We start from the raw sequence: 7,086 nt of genomic DNA on the forward strand, positions 1-7,086 counted from the left end.
TATGTCAACTATTTATGACATTAACCCACACTACCCTTGCATCGTGTCAACTTTCTTTTACATTATGTCAACACTTTATGAGATTTACACATACTACAATTATATTTTGTCAACTTGCATTTCGTTATGTTTACTGTTTATGACATGTAATTAAACAACAATTACATTGTGTCAACCTTTCATTACATTACGTCAATTCTTTATGATATTATGTGAAAAGCTCATGTCATACTGTGCGCACTCTTCTACATTATGTCGATTCACTATTACGTTATGCGAACACGTGTATCCTCGGCCTTTATATGAGCATAACGTATTTTCTGCGTTCCGAAAAGAACTAAAATTGGCGGGAGAGAAAACTGTCGTAGAAGAAATTCTCAGCGAATTTGAAATAGCATCTTTAATAAAAACTTTAAGCGACAAATGATTGACAACCTTGAAAGGTGCAAAGCCTTAACACTACGACTGTGCATTAAAGTCACGTCGAAATTCAATGGCGTTTACTTTAATCTGGAAACAAATAGTCGTGCAGAAAATTTTTTCTTTTTCTTTTTTTGTTTTTGTTTTTGTTTTGATAAAAGTCTTAAACTTCTGATCTTACTAAGAATGTTGTCATAAGATTTTTATCAGTCTTTAACTTTCCTTATTTTTAAAAGTGTAAGCACATCGTATAACACACGTGCAGTGGTGGGTTGGGTAGGGGGAGGGGGGCAGAAATCCCGCCCTACCATCTTAAGTGACCAAAATATACAAAAAATTAATAAATTTATTGGTTATACTTTGTAGCACATTGCATTAATTTCACATTAAGTTTAGCTGAATTAAGTTGAAAACTTTTTTTCTATAAAACTATTATATAAAGCCTGAGAGCTTCTCTTTGCATTAATTTCACATTAAGTTTAGCTGAATTAAGTTGAAAACTTTTTTTATATAAAACTATTATATAAAGCCTGGGAGCTTCTCTGCTTTCTTCCTTGGTCTCCAAACATTGGCATCGGAAGCAAATTGAAAGTGTTGGGGGGGGGGGGGCTAAGTGTAAGATTTTTTTTATATACCTTCATAAAAAAACCTGACAAGCAAAAAGAAGGGGGGGGGGGGTAGGTTCGAACTTCACTAGCAATTTTTTTTCCAAACAACACCACTTTCTACATTATTTTTAACCTAAACTACAACGTGTAGGGGGGAGGGGGGCTTAACCTACGCAGCGATGTTCAATGTCTATACTAAGTCTATCTGAGGAAAAAAAGTGGGGGTGGGGGCTAAGCCGCCGCCCCCCCCCCCCCCCCCCCGGTTCCGACGCCTATGCCAACCATATACCGTCCCCCTTCCTTGTTCCCATATCCGCCACTGATATGTGCCCATGCATGCTTACTAAGGCATATTCAATTGATTTAGATGAAGAACTGGTAAATTTTTGTAATAGAATTCTGGCCCTGGAATGATCTAAAAAAATTACTAACTCCAGTGACGTAGCATGATTGAAAAAATTTCTAATTCCAGTGACAAAGCATATTTTTTGAAAGGGGAGGTTAGCCAGAAAAAAAAATATTAATTTGCCCGAAAAAACTTGACAAGCCCAAAAAAATTGTCCAAGCCCGAAAATCCTATTTCGGGGAGGGGTGAGGGGTCAAACTTCGATCAGTCCTAAGTTTTTTTTTTTCAGATACTGTATACCACATTGCCCTCAGTGGACTATACTTCAACAAAAAGTGGGGGTAGGGCTGTACTTTCAATGAACATTACTTTTTCTCTAGTAAAGTTATGTCTGGGAAAAGAGGGGGGGGGCTGTTATACTTCCTAATCAATCAGGACCCCCCCCCCCTTAACAATCTGTAAAACATTCATTATATACTAGATATACAGCTTTGAGATAATGTAAATGTATTTTTACATCAGGTAATGCACTTTTGGAATCAACATGATAAAGATTTAACACAATATAAAGCTATTTTTAGATCACATAAGAAAGAGTTGACATAACGTTATAATATATCCACATCACGGTATGAAGTTTTGACATAATGTAATAAAGTGTTGATATAATCTAAAGATATGTTCACATCATGTTATACACTTTTTACACCACGTAATAAAGCACTGACATGAAGGTAAGATGTGTTCACCTCACATCATGATGCTCTCGCCGTAAAATAAAGATAAGTCCATATCACGTAATAATGCTTTGATATAATAGAAATATACACTCTCAAAAAGGAATGGATTTTTGACTTCATGTAATGATAAGTTTAATTATAAAACACAATTTACTTGACGTAATGCAATTTTGACCTCACATATTAAAGAAATGAAATGATGTAAAGAAACATTCATTTCACGTAATAAAGTTTTAACTCAATGTAAACACATTATCACTTCACATAATTAATTTTTTACTTCAAGTTATGAAGTGCTGACATAATGAAAGGATGTATTTACTTTATGTAATGCAGCATTGGCATGATGTTAAGATATTTTTCATCATCTCATAAAAAATTGACATAACGTAAAGATACGTTCACATCACATTATGATAAATTGACATAATAAATGCATAGTTGTATGCTATAAGGCAGTGATGGCGTTCCATAAAAATCTATAAATTTATTTTTGCAATTCAATTTTTAAACTCTTATCTTACTGTTTATCTGTTTGGGAAATTTGAATCCCACATACATGTGTTATTTGTCATGTTGTTAAAACTGGTGACTTCATTTTTTCTTACCACCTTAAAGTTCATCCACAATTATATTATTATATTATTTCATTTTTGTATATTATTATTTTTCTTTTGGAAGGAGGTTCAATTTAGAAAAAAAGGAAAAAAAGAAATGGGTATTTTAAATTCTTTCCACTTGTCTCCATATGATTTTTCCCCCAATCCTAACAATGTTTATACATGTATACTATGATCATTATTCTGGGTGTATAATTAGCTCACCTGAGCTGAAAGCTCAAGTAAGCTTTTTTGATCACCCTTTGTCTGTCGGTCTGCCTGTCCATCTTGTCTGTAAAGTTTTTGCATTTCAAATTCTTGTCAAGAATCACTGGGCAATTTTAACTAAACAAAGCATGGGTAAAGGGGAGTTTAAATTGTCAAAGTGAAGGGCCAATTCTCCTTCCAAGGGGAGATAATTAAGAAGAAACCAAAAACGAGGGGATTCATTAAAAGTGTTCGCAAGAATCACTGGGCCAGAAAAGCTGAAACTTATGTGGAACCATACTATAGTAGTGTAGATTCTAAATTGTTAAATCTTGACCCTCGGGGGTACACTGGGGCCACAATTGATGCTCCAAGTGAGAGAATCTGTTAAAGAACATCATGCCATTGGCCAGTTACTCAGGTGAGCCATATGGCTCATGGGCCTCTTGTTCATGATTCTACATTCCAATTATTTTCTAAATGATTGTAAATGTATTGATCGAAAACATTTATATATTTTTGTTTGGCTTTTAAATTTTATTTTTCTGTGTGTACATTAAGTGTCTGTGAAAACAAAATGATTTAACTAAGGCCATCTTTAAAAAATAATTGTTTACCCTCTCCTAACTGGCGTAAAAAAATGGGTTGATGTAGGTAGATGATTTTTTTTTAAGTTTTGAAATACTGGTTGATGGAGTGAAAAAAAAAACAACATTGTATCATTATATGAAAAAGGAAAAAAATATTTTGAAACCCAAGGGAGCAAACAGTTTTTTTTTTAAAGATGGCCATACCGAAAATATAATTGGTAAATAAATTCGGAATTGACTATGAAATGCAATATTTAAGAATATGAACTTAATTGAAGAGAGAGAATGCCTTAAATAAATATTCTGATTTTCATGTATGATCATGTTTTAAATGATTGTATAAATATACACAATGTAACCATGAAGTTGCTTAATATAGTTACATGTATATCTAAAATAATGTATCTAAAAAGTGATGCGTCTTCTTTTTAAATGTCAGTTGAAAATGATAGATAAGCTTGTACTTGCAGTTATTTTGTTGTTTTATTAAATTTTGTGGGTTATTATATGGGAAGAAGATAAAATAAAAAAGATGTAAAAAATAAAATAAAAAAAAAATTGCATTTCTCGAAAGTATTTGTAAAAAAAAGAAATATCAGTAACCAAATCTTCTATTTTCTTTTGAATCTTTCTAGAGCTAAAAAGTCATTATAGGCTAAAAGCAGAAACCTTATCCGCTTATTCCTGTCTCTATAAAGAAGTGGTGCATCCCCTTAATTCATGTAAACGTTCTATTATACCATAAACCAAGATGTTAACAGTTGTAAACCCCTCCCCCTATCATCGATTGCAATGATTTTTTGTGTGAAGGAATTTCTAATTTATAACCCCCCCCTCACCCCAACTTGACGCATTTTTTTTTTTACCGACGGGTGGCATACATGTAGTATGAGAGTAGAGGAACTCGGTGAGTTTTAAACATCTATATTTAATTTTCTTGACTTCCTCTATAAACTTAGAATATTGCAGTACAACATAAGAAAGTATACATTCTTTGTTAAGATAATCAAATATTACTCCAGGTGTTGAGCTTTTTCAGAAGATGAAAAAATAAAAAAAAATTAAACAACAACAACAACATACATGTACACATGTATTCATTTAATATATTATTGATTTATTCAAGCAAATGTACACATTTACAAAGGTGACACACTGTAAATTTTTAATGCGATGATGATGAAGTCATTCATATGACTTGAATTCGAGGTTTGTTTCAAACGGGGGGGGGGGGGGGGGGGGCTCTAAAGTTCTTTTAAATATTGTGTTTCTATTTCACAAGCAAAGCTCGAACATAAAAGTAAAATCTTTTCAAAAATATAATTAAGGCACCTTTCATTACCTAAAATCCTTTCAGATTTTCAAACCAACTGCATACATGTATATTGATATGTTTGGGGCAAAAAAATAGACAATCCCCCGGACATGTTTGGGGGGGAAAAAATACCATCCCAGAACTGTGTAAATTAAATGGCAAAATTAAATAAACGAATTTTAATCACAGTCATTCGAATGTGGTTTTACATAAAAAAAAAATCAAGTTCATGTTTAAACATGAATTTTTCCCGAAGTGTGTTAGTCTTTGTCTACTGTGCAATCAGCACGAGAACCAAGAGTCAGGTGTCCACAAAAACTAATTTCCCTGTGATAAAATTCCCCAGTGCACTAGGGTCATTTGACCGGAAGTAGTCAGTACACAGTTCTTTGTAATAATCAAAGTCGATTTTCTTCTCATTATTCTACAAAAGATAAAAAAGCTTATTGGTTTATGTGGCTCAAGAAGTCAAAATAGATACTATAAAAGGAAATCTTTCACGTTAATCTTCATACACGTATCTATAGCATATATGTATAACAGTAACTGAATTTATAATCACTTTTTTTACTTTCAATCCTATATGTAATTTCTATGAATAAAATTTCTTTTGACTTTGACCCGGGCTCTAAACAAGTGCATGCTCTTTACTAGGTGAACAACTGAATATAGTAGCTAGATATTTGCGAACGAAGTTACCCGACTGCCCCCCCCCCCCCCCCCCCAAAAAAAAAATGATAAAATCATTCATGCTTGAAAGTTCTCTTACTTTGCAGAACAACCAGATGTAATAGGAATTTCAAAGAAAATGACACAATTTTACTTTAGTCCAGTATTCAAACCCAAGTCCATCATAACAGTTATAACAGCTACTGCTGTAATTGAATTATCGGGCCACATGCAACGTAAACCGTATGACCGCCGCTTATTAATTAAAATATGGCTTATTACGAAGCCCATTTTTACCTGTTTTTGAATCCCATGTACATATGAATATAAAAGAATTTTTTTTTTCGTTTCAACATCGACTCAATTCGACTAATTTCTAGTGCATTCACTGAGTACGAACTTTGATGATCAGTGTACATGTATATCATGAATGCCTGATTTCCCTTTTACATATATACTCTAGATCTATAATATCTGTTATTTCCCTTTGCTTACAACACTTAAATTTTTTTACATTTGAGATCATGAGAAAAGCGGAACGGGCATCCTTAGCCGGAACTCCGAAATCCCCCAGTACATATTCAAACTCGTCACAGTCTATATTTCCATCTCCGGTCCGGTCAAAGAGGTCAAACTTGTACCGGATGTAGTTCTCAAGCCATTCGGGAAGCTTCCGCTCACTCGGAACCTCATCGTCTTTGTTCCCCTCTTTGATACACTGTTCACTGAAGTTCTGCCACATCTTCAACTTTTTTTAAAAATAGAGACATATAGAATTGATTGTGTGAGATGCATGCCCTAGTTCTAGTGTAATTATACAATTCATGCATCATAATTTTCATTTGCAGTCATATGACTACATATTATCAAATTTGAGAGAATTACAGTACCATGAATAAAATGCGGCATATCAAAATCAGTTGTAATAAAAAATAAACCATTGTAAAAAAAAAAGTGAACTTTAATTAATGTTAAACCCATTCTTATTTTAGTTTTATATATACCAGACATAATTAAAAGTTACATTAAGCTTTTACAAAAGTTAAAACAATCTGTGAACAATGTATATGTAGTCGTTACATTACCCATTCCTCCGTTGTAATGAGTCCATATTGTTATTCTCGTCACCCTCGTCCTGCAGTTTCCTCCAAATTGTTACAAACAGCTCGTGTGTTTTAATATATTTATCAGTCCCTGGCTTCCAACCGCTCATTTCGCATATTTTCTTAATGAAAAAAATAAGGTTTTTCAAAATTCACAATCTTTGAAAAACAACATCGATTTCTGTATGTAAGGTTACTGTCAAGTCAAAAATTACGTCATCAATTAAACTGATACTTAATGATAAAATGAAATAATTTTGTGATTTTTGACTTTAATTATATTTGCTGTAAATTATGCTTGTAAATAACGCAATGTGTTTATTAAGTGCTATAACCAAATAAGTTAGGCTTAAGTTTGTAATACCTACCAAGCACAATGTTACTATACAATCACATTTAGATAGGTAATCAATGTAATATAATATAGTGAGGAAAAATCTATTATCTTGGCCCTGAACCCAAGGTCCTGGTGTAACTTTGCCAGCTTGC

The 7,086-nt window shown here is 33.0% G+C and overlaps 1 pseudogene; it reads right to left on the reverse strand.

Annotated features, from left to right (window-relative positions):
• Positions 1–5,086: 5,086 nt before the first annotated feature.
• On the reverse strand, positions 5,087–6,716 carry LOC134262478 (calexcitin-2-like; annotated as a pseudogene).
• Between the last annotated feature and the right edge of the window lie 370 nt (positions 6,717–7,086).

Source organism: Saccostrea cucullata, unplaced genomic scaffold (assembly GCF_032062105.1).
Source record: "Saccostrea cucullata isolate Sc308-1 unplaced genomic scaffold, CSIRO_AGI_Scuc_v1 ctg1586, whole genome shotgun sequence".
Lineage (NCBI taxonomy): Eukaryota > Metazoa > Mollusca > Bivalvia > Ostreida > Ostreidae > Saccostrea > Saccostrea cuccullata.